At 37.7% G+C, this 19,897-nt stretch overlaps 1 long non-coding RNA gene across 1 annotated transcript in view; it reads left to right on the top strand.

Annotated features, from left to right (window-relative positions):
* The first annotated feature begins 2,705 nt into the window (after positions 1-2,705).
* LOC115484929 (uncharacterized) overlaps positions 2,706-19,897 on the top strand; it is a 31,542-nt gene continuing 14,350 nt past the window's right edge. Inside the window, exons 1-2 of the long non-coding RNA XR_007777315.1 lie at positions 2,706-2,968; positions 8,588-8,680. This is a non-coding gene — a long non-coding RNA (uncharacterized LOC115484929). The remainder of the gene's footprint in view (positions 2,969-8,587; positions 8,681-19,897) is intronic.

Genomic DNA, 19,897 nt, shown 5'->3' with positions numbered 1-19,897 from the left:
TAATTAGCCAAGACAGAATTCTGAACCGAAGATTATTTTTTATTTTCTTCAATGCTCCTGTGTTTTTCAATGTGAAATTTTTTATCCTCTCTTGCAAGTTAACATAAATAATTAGAAAACTGCAGTTCTCAGGAAGGAATACCATTCAGTCAACTCTCCTCTAATTCCAGTACTCTTAACTTCTATGAGTGGGAGTAAGAAACTTGCTAAAACTGCTGGTTTTGCTCATCTGAGTCATCATCCACACACAGGCTTCATTCTTGCCTCTATCTCAAATGGATGCAGATCTTTCTGATGAGTCACAATAAAGGGAATTATGTAAAAAATATTCCTCCTTCAACATATCAGGGTGAATCCAAAATAATAAGAAATGCTGTTTTTATGAACACATGGAATTGTGCTTTGGGGCATGGAAAGGAAACCTGGCTATTCAAAACAACACACTCATGCTACAGGGAACTACATCACATATTTCCTTTCCCCTATTTCAGGATCATATGCAAAAACAGATGAGATTTTGAAGCAAACATGCTGAACTGGAAGTAGGCCTGGTGCTCTGAGGATGTGCAGAGGACCTCCATGGAATGATCCACCACAAAGCTGCCATGTGTGCAGGGTTATACACATTGCAAGCCTGGCAGATTTTCCTTTACAGAGACAGAGAAGTACAGAGTGGTAGAAAGAAGCATGGTTTGTAGGTGGGGAATTGTACATAGTTGAATTGACAACTCTTGCTGCCAAGTAAAGATTCACTTACATTTAATGGGTCTGGTTTTGCCACCAGCATTTCCACTTGTCTTTACACTGCACATAAATGGCCCAAGTAAGTGCACTGCAATTACTCAGGTGCATGTGGCTGACCAAACTGGACTCTGTACAGGTAATAATGGTAATCTATAGTTTTCATTTCAATTGAGTGGCTAAGATACAACATTTCAGTATGATGGGATTAGTGGAATGAAGACATCTGACACTCTTGGTTCTGCCCTGAGCTTTCCCTTTCTACTGCAGAAGAAATAGTCCTGTAATTGTGCTGCTTTTAAGGGTTTTATCTGGGTGGGAGTTTTGTCATTATTGGTGGGTTGGTTGGAGTTTTTTGTAGGGGAGGAAGGCATATGCAAACCAAAATGCTGCATGTCTTAAAACAATGCATTTATGAATGAGAGTCATACTAAAATTAATCATGTGTGTATCTGAACTGGCAGGGACAATGATGAAATTACCATTAGCTCTTCAGATCCCTGCCTTTTCTTTCCATCACTGCACTTCTTGGAGATACTCTTATGAGGGCCAGACAGCTATTTACATTTTCTTTCTCTCTATTCACATAAAAGGGGAATTGTATTTGTAGTAAAAGAGACACATTTTGTAAGTCTTTCTTTTGGTACCTGCTTCTACCAGATTTTTAATCTCATCAGTTGTATTTTTACCTGACCATATGTTGTACCTAAGTTCCCAACTTCTTTTCCTGCATTCAGGGTTTAATTAAGAAACAGTTGCATGAAGAAAGGGCTCTATCAAGCTTCAGAGCTGATTAATATACATTTTTTTAGTTTTGATTAAAATTATTCAAGTACCTAGGGTTGCCCCTTCCTTTTTTTATTGAAGGAAATGACAAAAGAGAGCAGTGCCCTTGCTCTTTGATGTCCTTTTCTGGAAGAGAAAACGTACTTGAAATTCTTATTGCTGCCTAGTGTAATTTTCAAGTGACCACCAATTGTTTTTTTTCTGAAATAATGTGTATGAATCTTTCCCTGGGTTTTTAGATTGCCAGAGACACTGAAATAATCTGTAGGAAGGCAGATTCACATGGATGCCATGCTCTTTGTAATGCCTGGGTTACCTGGTGTAGCTTCTTATCAAGAATGGTTATTTTCTGGAAACTAGAGCTAAAATTACATTTTGCTCATTCCAAAACAGCATGGAAGGAACATAAAAGCAGATTCAAAAGCAGATACTGAAAATTCACACCTACAGAAGTGGCCAGTCAGAATTTCATCTGGACATGACTTAGGGAGGGCAACAGAGCACATTTTGGTCACTCTCTGTGGGACTTACCCTAACAACCTTGAGTTCCATTCTCTATGCAGGGTTCAATGGGGTTAACACTTCTTTAACCATCTTTTGTGCTCTCCTTGGTTTTTTTGTTGTTTACTCTGACTAGTTTAAAGCTGTTTCAGTTTTGGAGAAAGCCCACAGAGCTATTCCTGCCCTCTCTCCCCTCTGTGTATAAGCCATCCATTCAGGAACAGTGGAGATAAAGAATAAAGTTGTGGTTTGAAATTCTGTAGATACAAGCACAGTGATTTTTTCAGATTTCAGCAAATAGCTGGTCAGTGAAACTCCTCACTCCACAGAATATAACCTTGTGAGTGATTAGACTACATAAGATCCACTAAATGAACAATGTTACTTTCAGGATGATTTTCTGCTTTTGAGGCAGAAGCAACTCTGGATACTATATGTAACAATTCAGAGAAAAAATTCAAAGACTTAAGTGTAACAGAATCAGAAAGAAACCAAACAATGAGAGAGAATTTGGAAAAAATAACTGTATTTCTCAATGTCTGAGTCGCTTCTGATTTTTTTTTTTTTTCTTTAAACAGAGTTGTTTCCTTAACCTCTGACATTGTGGTTACTTTTGGGGGCTATTTCATCAGAAATAAGTTGAAATAAAGGATGATTCCCTGTCCTGACAAGTTCCAAAGAATGTGTCCATCAGATATTATTCAGACTAGTGGCAACAAAAAATGTAAACTATAAAGTATTCCTGATGTTTCTCTTTTACAGAAAGCTCTGGGAAACAAAACAGCTGGTGTGATCTAGGCTGCCTACAAATACAACCGAGATGCATTCTTGGGAATATGCAGAATTAAAATGAAGCCACAAAGAAAATGGAGACCTGGACTTGAACAAATGAAACCAACTATTTGCCTTTATCGGTGAAATTCTGAAAAAAACATAAATGGTATGTAAAAGCTGACTTTCAATTTTCAAATGTGAAGGTGCTTAAAGGTCTTGTTCTGCTACAGTTTATGCTGCCAAGGGTATATAAGTGACCTCAAAACTTCTGGAAACTCTGCAGTTAGGTACTTCTGAAGACCCTTTTCTGACTGAAACAGCAAGCAACATGAGTAAGCCTTTTTCATTCCTTTTGAAAGCCAAACAGAAGAAGCTATACAGGTTTGTATGGAAAAGGCTGCTGATGGGTAAAGGGTAAATTCTCCTGCCCAGCTTGCTGTTCCTCTATCTTTGTAACAGATAAGTGATTTAACACCTCAATGGAAAAATACACAACATTTTTACTTTGATTTAGCGCTGTCTCTGCCAGAATTTCTTTATTTAGGAATTATAAGTTTTTTTTCTACTTTTGAACAGAATGGTTGATATCTAGTTAGACTAGTGTTACCTTTAGTAATTGGAACACCTTTGATTCTTTTGTGGCTAGAAGAAACTCCGTTTGAATTGCAGGTGGTACTGAACTTCCAAGGAGCTGCACAGGTCTGCATGAAACTGCTGGCAACTGTGTGAATTATAGCCAAGCACATTATATCCAACAGCAACAGCTCAGTCCAGTGTTCTTTAGGTTCCTATACTTTGAAATTGTTGATTTTAATATAAAAGGAGACAGAGGAACATATTTTACTAACTACATAACACTTTTTTATCTTTTTCATATGTTTTCCCAACATTGGCCAGCTCTCCTAGCCTAGTTCACAGCAAAGCCATTGAAAAAGCTGTCTTTTTGTTTTTCATAGAAAGGATCATGTGGAATATAGACCAAAATGTGGAATGTATGTCAAAATGTGATTACACAGTACAACAGACATGGAAACACAGAAGGGCAGAAACAATTATGTTAGATTAGCAAATTTTCTACTGTTAGATTTAATTTGAAATTCACTTACAAGTGAACTCAATTTCAGTCCAAGTTCAGTTTTAAAATGAAACTGTTGGATTTAGTGCCACAAGAAGAAAGGAAGTGGCTTTAAAATCTTGCAAAGGAATTAATGCTATGCATATTTCATTGCATAAGAGTATATGGTTTATCTCTTCTATGTGATTATTAGGGCTGGACTTGGCATAAAATTTATTCCCTACACAACTTCAAAACAGCCTTGGTTAACTGCTGGGGTGTTTTCCAGCCAAGTGCAGGAACCTAATTGCAGACACATCACACTATAAGAAGTTGTTCTCATGATATCTCTTTGCAGGCAAAAGGAAATGAGCACTGGAAAACTCATAAGAAATTCTGCTCATGTAACATTTCCACTCTGACTTCCAGACCAAAGAGGTTTGGACAAGTTTTGGTTCAAGAAACTAATTTCTGGATGCTTATCTGAACTGAACTGTCTGAATTTTTTGAGGTTCAGTGTTGGTTGCTATCCATTTGAAGACTTATTGGCACTTCCATACATATAATAAACAAAAGCCTTTCATCCAAAATGTTTCCAGCTTGTTCTGTTGTGTTTCCAGTATATGCTCATAAACCTGCAGTGTTGAAGCAAGCTGTCTTTTAGCACAAGACCAAAAAAAAAAAAAAAAAAGCAAAAGGCCAAAAGGCATAGCTGAGCTGTTTCAATCCTGGACTGTTCTATGAATATACTCAGTTTCTGCAGCAAGAAAGTATCTTTTGGGGATGCAAAATTCTGGAGTTTTTTGATGGGATCCCAGGATATACCTAACTAAAGCACTAAATCTCTTAACATATGTTGTTTTCCTGCGCTGGGTGAGAATATAATGTCACTAGAAAACACAGCATGAAAAGGAAGACCTATGAAAGCAACAGTTGCATTAAATAGTGTTTTTTTAAATTATCTGATGTCTGAGTTTTTGATCACATGAAAGCCTCATGCAGCATTTTAGATCTGTTTCAAATGTGAAACTTCTAAACCTTCGTCTCATCACATTATAAATCAGCTATGATTTTACTGTTCACCATTTCAAAATATTCTCCATAAGTATTCTCCATAAGCTATTTCATTATGGTCTTCACTAATTCCCCTTTCAAAATTCCTCCTCTGAGTTCTATCAGTCCAAAGATATTGTATTACATCCCAGTGGATTTTCTCTAGTTGTCCCTGATGCTTTGGTAAGACCACCACCAAACTCAACCAAACTAATCTTAGAAAGGATCACCAGAACCCAGCCAGGGCTCTTCAAAGGCAGAATTTGCTGCTTGATCCATGGTACCCTGAACATAAATTCATTAATAAGGTGTTCATGATAACCAATATTTTGGGTCTTGGCATTTTTTTAATTTTTTTTTTTTCCTGAGTACTAATGTTGATTTTAAAACACCTAAGTCCCTGGAACCCCAACAGTTCCTGGCAGTTTACCTGCCTGAACCTCACATTACAGTATATTTGTCAGGTTAGTTTGCTTCTTTTTCTTTCAGTCCAGGTTGTATAGAAATAAATCTTTCCCATTTTAATTTTTCTTCCCCATCTTTTTCTCTGCCCTAGTTCCTTCTCTTAGCTGCCACTTGACACTATGGAAACTTGCAGTGCTATGACTAACTGTGGAGAGAACAAGTCATAAATTAGTCACTAGCAAGACAAGCATCTTTGCAGGCCCACAATGACTTAAAATATTGGACTGGTTTTTGGCCAAAGGTCAAGCTCCTAGAGACCATTGAGTACATAGATCTAAAAAAACACCAATTAAAATTTTTGGCTCTTAAATGTCCACCTGTGTAGACTCTGGTTACACAGCATCCTAATGAGCCACCAGCAAAGGGAGCCAAGCAGCTGCTCATGAAGATGTTGCCTTTTCTGCTTCCTCTTGCAGTGCCAGGAGGTAAACGCAGTGTTAAGAATTTCCTTTTTTAATCTTTGTGACCCAAGACATAAATTGCAGTGCATCACTCCTGCTTTTACTTAGATCAAACAAGATTTTGTTACTACAAATTTTCAAAACTCTTCAACCGAAAACACCTCGTTGTATATCACTCCAGACAAGCATGAAAACCAGGCTAATAAAGCAAAAACCAGTTCCTTGCTCAATGAACTGTTCACAAACAGGCTCACATGTCTCTGACTAGCTCATGGCACTGGGCACACTGACACACACCACTGCTAGAGCTTTCAGCTAAAATCCATGTGAGGCAGGAAGTCTAGGGCTGTTGACTCTCCAGCATCCTTCCAGTGAGAGCACAGCTTTTAGCAGCTTCACTGGACATGAAGCTGGTGTATTCTTTCCAAGGAAAGCTGTCTGCAGGCAGGCCCTGCTCAGTGCAGTAAACTCAACCTTGGTAGCAGAACTAAGTTTCCACCACCTCCACCCCAGCTCAACCAAGGCTTGGAATTGTGTTATTTGGTGATGCATGTGCAGGCAAAATGGGAAGTAAGGGAGGGAGGAATCCACAGCCTGAGTGATCAGATTCCCTGTCCAAAGACTCAGCTTTCTTCTCCTTGACCAGTGCCTCCCAGTCATAGCTGGTTCTTAGCTGGAGGGAAAATACCAGTTGTGTCAATTGACAATTTCTGTGGCAGCAGCAAGTACAAGAGGTCATTGAAAACTGAAAGTGAACACTTTTGTAGGGTATTATTAGTGGCTGAGAGTTGGAAATGTGATTCTCTGACAAATAGCAATTTTCTGACTTGGATTCTCTTGGAGAAAGCTATTCCCAAGCACTGCCATCATGCCACTCTTCACTGCAGCACAGATGGAAGAAAGAAGGGGATTTCTCAAGGAATGCTCATAGTTTTTCAACACTTAAAAAAACCCAAATCAGTTCCTGCAGTATTTTCTCTGAAATGCAAAGGCACAGGCTGCCCAGATCCACATCCCTAGCAGAAAAAAGACTTTTTCAGCTTAAGTACTCCCACTTCTGCTCACTGATTGATTTTGTTTTGCTTGACTTGACAAGACCAGGTTGGACAAATCTGAATTATCTGTATATTTCTGACTGGATCAGCTGCAGAACCTTTAGTAGGCTTGTCTTTCAGTCTTATAAATTACATTAATGAGGGCTGTAAATCTTAGCTCTGTGAGGACAGAGATGTACAACAAAAAACGATTCAGAGTTTTAAAAAAGCAAAGATGCTCCTAGAACACAGGCTGTTCTTCACATGAAATATATCCTGTCTTGGAATTTGTCCTGGATTTCTTCTATTTAATTTCCTAAACATGAGTTACCTTCTTTAAAGGAAAAAACCGAAATTGCTTAAAAGGCAGAAGAATAAAAGGAAAACCATTTAACATAGATCTATTCAGTTTTACATAGGTTGATATATGTGACAAAATGTTTTGCAGACATGTCTTAAGAGTAGTCTACAATTTTTTTCTGGTATATTTATCCATAGATTTAATACTATGGATATTATGGGAAATAATACTAACTACTAAGCAAAAAAAAAACACAAACAAAAAAACAAAACCAAAAAAAACCCCTCTACCCAACAAAACAAAAAAAGCACTTTCCAATAAAAACCCCACCAAACCCAAAACCTGTACATATATGTATATTATATTCTGTTTATGCTCTTTTTATGTCTAAATAACAACAATAAGAAAATGAAAGACATAGAGACTGTCAAGAAATCAATGAATAGAACCACTAAGTTATAAGCAGAAAGAACCATGCTTAAAATGCAAGTCCTCTGACATTCAGTACTGCAAGAAACACAAGAGGTATTGAAATGCCAATTTTTTCAGAGGTATAGAAGGGTTTTTAAAAAGGGATATAATGATTACACCTTTTTATAAGTTCTCTTTAATTGAATTTAGAATTCAATTAAATGTATTAAATGAACAGTCTGAGTCATAAACTAAAAAATGTAGGTCCCAACTTATATTAAGGAACCTAGCATAGAAAACCAAAGTCAATAATATGATCTCAGATGGCAGAAATTTTGAAGACATTTGTCAACTGGTTTAGTTTAGATAAGACAAGCACACTATATATATATTATTCCCACAAATTAATATGCATATTTTTATTATAACAGAGCTATAAGCCGACAAAAATATTTTTTAAAAGTTAAACAGCTAAAAGAAATTTATTACTTGTCTGAAGTAAACATAAACAAGTAATATGCTACTTTTTGGGAAACATACTAAGAGATGATTCATAGGATATGTATATTAAATTCTAACAGCATTAGAATTTTCTCTTCCTCATATTTCTGACATTCCCTAGCATAAACATATAAAATGCCCATTTTCACAATCTCGGTTTTTGATAGAGCTTTTTAGCTTGCCCACAAGGACTAGAGTCTATAACTAACATACATGCACTCCCTGTTGGACAGGGCCACAAGCATTTCACAAAGTCCAAGATCCTTTTCAGCCCACATGATTTATTCACTGTGAATGCTGCTCTGTCATCTATTGCCCAAGTGTAACTTGTTAGACACAAACAGAGTTTTTCCTCATTTCTTAGCTATTCTGCATCTGATCTGCAGGTTATAATATATCAGCTGCCTTCTCACACCTCCAGGATTTTTTTTATGGGCATCTCCCAAGAAACATCAACAGCTTCAAAACTCCTTCAGCTTTCTGTACCTCTGTGCAACACTAAGAACCAGACATTTTCCCCAAATTCTGCAAAGGTCTTGCTAACACTCTTCATTGTCTGGACCAGGCTCACTGCATTCATCACATGGATCTCTGCTGAGGACTGCTGATGACCAGGGAATAATGGATGGGCCAGCACTTCTCTAGTGTCCAGCAATTAGTAACTTCCCAAGTGAATTCCTGCCTATTCTGAGAATTACTCATTTCCCAAGGACTTTCCAACTCCATTAGAAAAAAGGAGTCTGAAAATGTTTTTTGTCATAACATTTCCACGCAGAAGAATGATTCTCAAAATGCTCCTACCTGAAATGTGGTATGGCTTTTACTGTACTTTGATGGTTTTCAGAACATCCTCTCTGAAAATGAGCAGGAGAAGGATGACTGACCAGATCACTACACATTAGAATATCTCTTTATCCCAAGAATATTGCATATTAATCCAATCATATAGTTTCTGCTTGACATTCCAGTATCCCAGGCATTTTAATTTCTTATAATTTCCTTGAAACAATTGATTTTTCTCTTGTCCCTGCATTACCTCATACAGATGTTTCAGGGTTCAGCACTCTGATGAATCTCCATTTGCACCTCACAACACAGTCAGTCAGTGACAGTGTGCAGTTCAGATATCTGGATGCACAGGTTCAGGGCACAATGTCACAGAAGGTATTGACACACTCAGGTCCAATACTTTTTCCCTGTCAGCCCATGCTGACCTTCACATTGCATCTTGCTATCAGTGTAGGGCACCCAGAATATTTCAGCTAGCACCATTTCTTTGGATACACAAAATGCAGTTAGCAGCTCTAATAACACATTTTTTACTAAAAGAATGAGGTTCCACTCAATCTCCATCCTACATGTTTTCCTACAAGGTCTATACAGACAAATAGCTAAAACTGGTTGGATCCTTCCCTCTATCAATCCAGCTTCATAACCCTGCTGATAACTACTCAATAAAGACAAAGGAAGGGTGGAAAGAGTGACAGAAAGACAAGCAAGAGAAAAGTCCAGCTCATTTCAGTGTCAAGAAACTGATAGATTTTTCAGCTGTTTGCAGCACTGTAATCTCAGATATGTTTCAGAAATGGCTATGCCTTGTAAAAATTAGTAGCTATAAAGGATGGCATCAAAATGTGCTCAGCAGATGCTGCCACAAGTCTTGCTGACACATTTAAGTGCTTATTCCAAATAGGATATACTAGCTCTGCAATTACCCTTCACAAGTTCTTTGTCTTTTAAGTATTAGCTTTCCATCTCCTTTGTAATCTGATTTAGTGACTTCCGAGAAATTTCTTTTTCCTAAGCAGTAACAGTTTGTTTTTCCTCAATAACACACAACAAGCACATTCATCATCAACATTTTGTGGCCTCTTCTACCTCAAAATGGCACTGGAGCCTGGGTATTCCAGTTTCATGCAATATTCTGGCAACATCCAGAATTGAAAAATCAATGGGAATTTAGTCAGCTCTCAAAAGGGTGTGCTACAAATTATGGCCCAAGATTACTCTAAATTGCCATTGCAAGGAGTATCACTGAAATTAAATGAATGAAAAATGTTCTCTGTACCAGTCCTTCAGTGCTTCTCACAAGCAGATCTTTACCACAGATGTAAAGGTATGTTTCAACCCTGTCATGTACCTTAGAAATGTTGTAAACTACAGAAAAAAAAATCACCAGAGCCATGCTCATACAAGCAATAATATTGTAGTATGACTAAAACTGTGTAAGTGCTGTTTATGAGGAAATAGTAGCACAGAGAAAGCAGTGCTGCCAAGTTGCACTAGCAGCCTATTTGCCTTAGTTTTTTTATCACTATCAGTTATTACCTTGGCTCATTTATGCAGGATTTCTCTCTTTTTAGATTTTTTTTTGTTTGTTTTTCTTAGGTTTGGGGTTTTTTTGTCTTTTTGTCTTTTTAAAAAATTATTATTAATAATTTTTTTATTCCTTAAAAAATACTTATAAAACAGTTTGATGAAATCTGCTTCTGGCCACGAGAGCAAGTAAACTAATTTCCTGGAATGACAGTAAAACCAATTATCTCATCTGCCACCTATCATTATCAATTACGGTGTTACAAATCCTGGAACAAACAAAAGGCCAGGAATGTGGAAAACCAGGTTATAGGGCTCCTCAGACATTTTGCTGTGGCCTTTTCATGAAGTCCAAGCATAATTAAAGGTATTAGAAACAAAGACAGCAACAGTAAATCTGCTGAATGAAATTACATAATTAAATGCTCCATTGTAATTTGGGATGGCACCGTCCAAGAAGCAGAGATGAAAATATGTCAGAGCAAAGTGGCTACATTGGGTGGCTGACTGGGACACTGATCATCACTTCTGCCATAAAATCAGGTTGAACTTAGCACTTACAGAGTATAGAAAAGGTCTATCTTTGTCTGGATGCTATGGCAAAACTACTTTTTGCTGTAATTATAAATCCTCAAAGTTTAATCTTGTAGCCATCCAACCTGGAAAGAAACCTGACTTTGTCACTGTGATCATCTACCAGAAAGGTCAACAATTTTACTTTAATGACACACAGCTTAAAGAGCCAAACTCACATCTTTTGTTCACTTCTGCAAGGAAAAACCTGCCAAAGATCAATAGGAATAACGACTGAATGAGGACTCATTTAAAATTTTAGTCTTTGGCCCAACACCAATAATTTTAACACTGGGCTAATTTAATCTTTGATGTAATTCCACCTCAGTCGACAATTGGTCCTGTCTCAAATTGTACCATTAATTTTAAAAGCATTTAAGCAGTTCTTCTTTTGAAAAATATAGAAAAATCACCTAAGAAATTAATCCTGAAAGCTAGTTTTTACAACCTTAATGAACAAATGTTGTACATAAACATCCATGCCTTTATACCAGTACAGAACTTCATGAGAAAAATCAGAAAGTTACATTAGATCCAAGGGAAAATATATCTGATAAAACCTACACAGAGATTTATGTGTTTCCAGAGAACACACTGAAAAAACCCCAGAGTGATCTTTGCTTATTTTGACTTCTTGCCTGGTCTGAGGGTTTGTTATACATCTAAAAGTTGAGCTGAAATATTAGAAACCTCAGTGAACTTAGACTGTTTTCAGCAAGGCAGGATTTGGGGCTTAGACTCATTAAGGAATGTCAATCTGAAGCTACAGTCAATCTTAAGGAAATTTTTTATCTGCTTGGAGGTTTAACTGGCCTCCCATAAAAAAGGAACCCTGAATTTACAAATTCACGAAGACAAAAATAATAATTTATGTAACTGAGAATATTTAAAAGATCAAAACACATATTCTCCCCACTGTTTAAAATAAATAAATAAATAAATTTACAGGAAAAAAAATATAAAGTGGTAGTGAGGAGCTCTATATTACACAAGCTTTATAATATTTCTTCATTATATACCCAATACATATCTAGGGTTGTTTGGCCAAGTCAAGAAACTTGGCAAAACAACTTAGGGGAGCAGTTCAGGTTCACAGGCATGCAAAAATAATTCAATTACTCCAACAAAATTTTTTTTTGTTTGTTATGATTTCGACTGAATGTGCTTTTCTTTCCAGAGCAATCTTTTCCATTTTGTTCTGTTTTATTTTGCTATTTCATTGATGAGGAATGCATCTAGGGACAGATGAATTAATCTCCAATTCCATATGTGTACCTGGGAGTACTTCAGAGTGTTCAAGAAAACAAAGCTTCCATAACCACTGCCCTGACTGATAAAGGCACTTTTTTTTTCCCCAGTTGTCCTAAAAGTGCACCATAAACGCTCTCCTTCATAATTCCATGCAGGACCCTGGAATTCCCATCTGTACAATGCCCTCTTTCATCTGTGTGATCACCACCACATGTTGGAGTATATTTCTGAAAGTCTGTTTTAAAGCTATGGCCATGGGACACCATGTGACCACTGAATCATTTTCTTCCAGCTGAGGGTACATTTTATCTTGCCAAACATTTTCATAGTTTGTGCAAGCAGTTCCTGAAGTCTGATTCAGCTGCTCATGATGTGGCTGTCTGCTTGTCTGAGTGCAGGGGAAGGTTTAGGGTTTCATATTCCTCTCCATGCTCTAACTTTTAATCCTCTGAAATGTTTCCTGAGTGTTGAACATATGCCTGTTTGATTATTCCTGGCAAATGATGTTTAGGAACAGTTTGTTGATTAATTCTAAGGCATGCTGTGATGGCCTTCAAAGAACACCTTAATAATTTTAAGTAAGCCATGAGGAAAATAACTTTTTCTTCATTCCAATATGCATTCTACAGCAGCATTTTTCATTTTAATGAAAATAATATTTTCATGGTGTATTAAGAGAGATTTTTGGGGTATGTAATATTCTTATCTACAGCATATTTAGTAGGATTTATTGCATACACCCTCCATTTAATGAGGTCAAATACACACAGCAAAGTCTGTTAACCAAATAAAATAAGTCAGGCAGCTGCAGATTTTCAGTAACTGAATCAGTGGAACCAAAAAACCTACTAGCAAACTATAGCTATCTCTAGAAGGGCTCTGGGTTTTTTGTGGCCAGTTCAATGCACACACAATATGTTTAATCTACTAAAGCATTGATAACCAGGGAATTTTGTTATTAGTGAGCACTGTCAGCCAAATGCTGCCCTCACTCAACCTCTGCTTTTCATACCAGCAGGTCAGAGTGCTACCCAACACCTTGGACAGCCAAGTGATTACACCACAGTGACACAAACTGGGAACATCAGAAGGTCCAGGCATATTAAGAACCCTTTCAGGGCCACAAGGATTTTGTTTTCACCTTATTTTGGTTTCTTTTTGCTTGAAGATTCTGCTGGTTAGCCTTACATGTGGGTTACTGAAAACTGCCTAATGTAATGTCTGATGTAAACTGTTTAGTATTATCAATACCACAGCTAAGCCTGGGAGTCCACAAGGCTTTCCTAAAATTGTAAACTCTTAAAAATCTTCTAGGCATTTGAGACACAAAAGGCCAAACTAGTGAGCAGGCCCATTTCCCAATTTCATTTAATTCCTGGGTTTTTCTGTGCTGCATTCAATCTAGTTTTAAACTCCCTCAAGTGACATGGCATCCTCTGCTTCCTGCAGGAGACAATTCCATACTCTAACAGATCTTTCTCCAAGAGACAAAAGTTTCCCCTGATATTCTGCATAATTCTTCCTTTTTAAATTTAATGCCATGAATGTAAATTTTACTCCCTTTCCCTTAATTTGTGTCATTGTTTTTCAAAGGGAACACAACAAAAGTTTTAATGAAAAGGAAGACTGCCTTGTGTAAACAGTAAAAAATTAATGTTAGAAAGAAAATTTACCTTATTTCTATGAAGCAGGGGATTAATATGATGAAAACCAACACAGGACTGTAGCTCATGCTGTGGTGTGGAGAAACAGAACTTCAGCAATGAAGTTGCAAGACCTTCACCATTTCCACTACCCATTATTCAGGTAGGCTATAAATCTGGTAAACTTTTTCCACTGGTGAACCTTACTCACTAATCAAGCTTAATTAGCAATTTATGTGAGGGTTTGGCTCCAAGGTCTTTGAAGTCAGTGGGATTCTTTCCATTAGTTTCATAGGGATCTGGATGATGCCTGCATTATACATGAGAACAACATTGCACCTCACAGGGTGCTAACAGCAGGAAAGTAAATAATGTGTGAATATCAAGAAATTAGAATTTGCAAAAATATCTTTTACATATTTTACTTCTGTGTTTCTGCTGAAATCACCTGCATCCTATATTTTTAGAAAAGGTTTTTCTAACCCTCTCAACTTTCATTTTAAAGGTATTTAAACTGTAGCAGCATGCCCAGTGAAGTATCAATTTCTTTGACAAAGAATTCATTTTCCATATGGTTTCAGCAACAAAGAACTTTAACCTGTTTACAGGAGTTATAAAAGCAGTAACATGAGTACCTCTTCTCAGTGTTGCTACACCAATTTAAGATAAAGTTTCACAGTGCATGTATTATCACTTTCTTTCTTCTCCCTTGCCAGTTATCTGGTCAGTTGAATTTCACAGAACAAGTTTCCTCTGGTAGTGTAGAGGGAAGCACTGATGGCAGCTGGGTTCTACCTCTCTTGCATGAGGTTCAGAGGGGTTAAAGGCATTCCAGCAAGAGCTCTCAGCCAGCCCTGCCCTCTGCCTCTCACAGAGAGCCAGACTTGCTATTGTGAATGGTGGTCAGTTTTCACCCAGGCAAAACAGGCTGATGTGTTGGAGAGGAGATAACACCTCCCAGCTTTGCTCAGTGAGGTATCCTAAACCTTCAGAGCCAAGAATATACACCCATGCCTAATATGTGGACTTCATCTCTCTGCCTCTCCTGGGAACTCTCTCTCCCCTTACCCATGTGCTGAATTCCCATGTTTGTGCTAAACCATTGCTGGCCCACTCAAAGCAAACAAAGCAGAGATAATGCTGCTTTTCTTTCCAGCCAGAAATGCTGGTTTTCAGTTTAAATGCATACCTTCAATGGCTCACTGGCAAAACTTGCCTTAGGTAAAAGAAACAGAATTATGCAATTTTCAGCTAAAATAATTTTGCCCTTAAAAAGAGAGGGAAACATATCTAATCCATTTACCCAAGGAGAGCCCACTTGTGAAACTATAATTATTTTACTGGTCTAAGTAAAGGTCTAAGCTCCTTTCTACTAAAAAAAAAAAAAAAGAATTTTAGACTAGGGCTTATATGATGCTAGCAGGAAGCAATCTAATGGAGCCCTGTGGCCTGTATGGGTTCCAAACTGGGCTAACAGGTCAAATGTTCTTGAAATAAAGCATATTACATTCACAAATTACATGCATAGATGTGTATATATATAAAGATACAGATCTTAAGAAGACATGAAACACAAACAGTCTGTATTATTTCTACATTTCCATATTCCAAGGTGAAAGAGGGCAGTGCTGTCTCCTTATCACTCTGTCAATCTTAGAAGTCTGTTCTGCAGACTTGAAAGGAGTGAAGCTGAAAGGTTTGGAACATGTCAGATTTAATGGGACTGACTGAAAGAACTGCTGTGAAAGTACACTGTCACAGCCTAATAAAACTGCATACCCAGCAAGGCCAGGCTCCCTACAAAAATGCTCTCTTCAAGCCCTCTGATTATGGTGCTAGGTCACAGAGGTGCAGCTCAAACCACAGCAGTGGCACATGGCTAGTACTAGTTCAAGTGCCCAAGACATTGTATTTCTCACAACTAAGAGATGTTTTCTCCATGATGTTTTCTCCTCATGCCATGACCCAGCATGCAGACCAGCAGAACCTCACCCAAAAAGGAGCTGGGAAGCAGCCCCTCACCTGAAGCTCCTACAAAATTACCTGCACAATATGGAATAGACTAACAAAACTTTCCCTTATTTTTCAGTCCTGCCTTATTTCATCTCTTTGGTACTTGAGAAAGCTCTGATGGATTTTTTTTATGGCTTGGCACTTCCTCTCCTGGGCAGGAATTATTATCAGTGGTTAGGAAATCTGGTTTTCTACACAGCTGTGGAAAGAAGAGGTTATTTCTTGTTTCTCATTAGACTTGAGCATGGAGTGCATTGTGTCTCAAAAGCAAAGGAGTCACTAGAAAAGATCTGTGCTGTTCTCTTAGCACTCAACTGTGTCTGCCAGAGCAAAAGGCCCAGATGGAGCAGAGATTTCCCTCTATTGGAGGAATGATTTTCCTGGCATTTGTGGTGATGCTGGTGCTGAGAGAAGCAATAGGCACTGGACTGTGGTTGGTTTAAGAATGTGCTGATCCACCACAGGTGAGACAATATTCACTAAAAGCTGATTCCTGTCCTCTGCTCCTGGAGACCTCTGCTTTCAGACATCAGTGAAGCTTTACCTCTTCCACTTAAAATTGAAGCTCAACCCAAAAGCTGGATGCTACTTTCACTCCACATTGCCAAGGTTCCCAGTTAAAAATGTTCCAAAGCTCCAAAACTGGGATGTTTCTCTGCAGGATTTTTATAAGCCTCTTAAGTTCCTGCATGGACTATAACAACGTCATTTAAGCTGCAGGGTATCTTCACTGACATCAGAAATTTGGCTCAATATCCTCCAGTAGATGGGCAATTTGTTTTCATAATAAACAATACCACAAATCACAAGAAAAGCAGCATAGCTGCCAAGATGTCTCTAGCCCCTGTAAGAAAAAAACCAAACCCTTCTACAAGCAAAGGATTTTGTTTTCATTTTGGTGAAGTAAAATATTGCACTGTCTCAGAGGGTTTCTGTCTCTGATTCTATCAGTCTTTTGGCATCAGGGACAGTAGAGACTGCACTGCAGTGTGAGACTGCTGAAAGCCACCTTGGAACAGGAAAAAAGAAAATTATAAGAAAGATTTCAAGAAAAACTGAATGTGAAAACTATGAGAAAAACTTAATTCCCATTAGGAAGGATTGACTTTATTAAAACTACCGGTTTGCTGCCCCCTTCTCTGAGTTACTATTACCATTTTAACTTACCCTCTGTGGAGGAAGGAAAAACTTTTTTTCTGAATAAACATTAAAAATATTAAAAATTTATAATGAATACAGCAAACAAACTAAATAATAAATAGAAAACATGCTTGTTTAAATGAAAGTATTACTTAGGTGGTGAAGCTCATGTACCATGAAAACACCTCAGAGAGTTGTTATTTAATGGTGAGAATTCCTTGACTCTATATTCAAAGTAAATAGCACCCATAAACAGTTGCTATTCACCAAACATAGAAGGACTGGATTTGGATGCATTTCCATGTACATTTCCTTAGTCTCTGATGTGCCCTCTTCTTAAGCAAGTGAAAGGGAACAGAGTACACACTGTCTTGAGAAGTACAATTTGCTTTTCAAAAAGATCCCTGAATGCTAGCAGTGCCAAGACCCCAGTACATCTCCTTAGTTAGGATTTTTTGACAGAACTTAGCAGAATTAATTATTCATTTTCACTTTCTTCCTGAAAAATAGTAAATAGCACAGCATACACCTGCATTTTAACTGCCAAGGATGTATTATTTTACTTGTAGATTTTATTTCTATAGGCTTGGTTTGTTCTGAGACTCACAGAAAACCCTGAAGGACAATCAAGATAAAAGTGTCACTGAAATAAACAGCACATATTAGTCTACATATCATAACATTTGAAGCATGCTTCAAATAATGTAGAAAACACAGATGAGTGTTTTGAACTCTGTTCAGGAATCAGTTTGAGAGTCTGGAGCACAGAAGAAAGGTCTGATAGTTTCTTTTTTAAGTACAACTCCTCTCCCCTCTTTCCTGGCTGTTAACAACCCACAGGTTAGTATTGTTATGGTGCAGGATGTCCTGTGGTTTCAGAGGAATGTGGGAAGGACATATTCCAAAGAGTCTGTGATGATCAGGACAACTTTCTTTGAGCTGAGACCTGGGCTGTCACTACAGGCAGCTGATATGTTTCAGAAGTCAATTTTTCCTGTAACATTTACTCAGCATGTCATGGTTTTTGGTGTGTTTTTTTGTTTGTTTGTTTGTTTGTTTCATTCATTAGAAGGGAGCCATGAAGCAGAAAGGAAGAAAATATAAGCTGAAAACATTTTTTTTTTTTTTCTGAGCTTTAAATCCCATCTCTGGCAGGTGAAACAATAATGTGAAATCTTTACATGGATTTAAAGAGAACTGGGTTATGTTCTGACTTCACACTTGACTAGGATCCGAGCCACTGCATTAGTGAGGATGCAGAAGCAGGTTGCTCCTTTTGGTATGGAGTGCAAAAGCAGAAGATGCCTGTCCAAGGGAAAAATGGGAGAGTTGTTATTTGAACACTGTCAAAGTTCATGTGTATATCAGAGGAAATTAAATGGCATTAGCTTGCTCTCACACAAATTACTTCAATGTCATGTGAAGGTACTCAAGTAAGATTTAAACTAGAAAACTTTGATCACTGTAGATCATTCAGAGAAGTAAAAGGGTGCATTTTCTCTGTTTTTTGGTTTCCCTGATGCCCTACTGACATAGTTCTGCCCTGATTCAAAATCAGCTGCCCCAGGCTTGTCTAGGCTGGACTGCACTTGCCTTTGTGCAAACTATGATATGTCATAACACCAAAATCACTGCAGGCTTTCAGTTTACTTTCAGAAATGAAGAACCTTGCTGGAAACTTAAAACTGCTCAGTAAATTCCAGATGTCACCACAAACTGGAATCAATGAATCCAGTCATTCACTTATTATATATAAAAGGAAAAATGTGTTTTTAAGAAAAGCAGACATGCAAAGAAAGTGAGAACTGCAGGACTGTAAATCACAGACTGCAAAGGACAGTATTTATAGCCTACTTTGAGATCAAGAATATCAATTAAGAATGATAAGAAGCCAGGACTTTAATTTGAGCAAAATGTTCAACTGGGGAAGCAGGACAGACATAAGAGGATTCCTTCTGAGCTATTAGCTGTTTGAATTGGTTATTAAGAGTCTGGAGGGACGGTACCACTGCAAGCATGTTTTCAATCACTAAACTCTCCCTGACCTCAACAGTGGCAAGATGAGGCTCCAAGATAGAAGAGAAAATACCTGTAAGACTTGACCATGATTCACATTGAGGCAAGGCCTTTCTAGTGTTTGCATGAAGACATGAAGAAATACATGAAATACTTGTCTGTCTTTGCCTGTCAGAAACTGGCCACTAAATACCATGATTTATGGTGCATTACCCTAAAATGCAGTGGGTTACTCTGAATAGTTGGTAGATGCAGCCACTCCTTTCACTTTCCAAGCTGTTTGATATTAGCATTCATTTTTCTACTGGAGAACATCAGCTGAATTTTAAAACCAGTGTGGGGTGAAGTGAGGTTAAAGCTGCCCACTGGTTGTTCTTTCCATGTTCCTCCATTCAATGAAACAATAGCAGAGCTTTACACAATGGAATTCCTCTGGAAAAAGCAAGTGAGAAAAACCTGGCTGCAGCTTACAGAACCACAGGGGGAACTCAGCTAATTATATGATAGAGCCATTTATGTTTTATGTTTGACTCCATTCAGTAAAATAAACACTTCAGGAAGTTACCATTCCGAGCTTTAGTTTTTCCAAAAAGTGAACATTCTGTAGGTAATGGGTCTGGAACATACAACATGTTTGCTGACTCTTTAAACTATTCTAACACCAAATGAAATGAAATGCAAATTTGATCAGGAGAACAATTACTTTGCCCATGTTGCCTACATAAGACTAGATGGTAATATGGAAAGTGGGGAATTTCAGGAAGAGGAAGATTTACTTTATAGGGGAAAAAACAGACTTCCTTGTTAAAACCTCTATAGTAATAACTGCATAGATTACAAAGATATTGTGTTTAATGGATCACATATTTTAATATCTTGATGCCCTCAAAAGATAAGTCTGAAACCCCATTGCTGTTGTATGT

The sequence above is a fragment of the Serinus canaria genome, chromosome 3 (genome assembly GCF_022539315.1).
Source record: "Serinus canaria isolate serCan28SL12 chromosome 3, serCan2020, whole genome shotgun sequence".
Lineage (NCBI taxonomy): Eukaryota > Metazoa > Chordata > Aves > Passeriformes > Fringillidae > Serinus > Serinus canaria.
The sequence above is the reverse complement of the archived record's forward strand: the minus strand, read 5'-3'. Positions and strand labels throughout refer to the sequence as shown.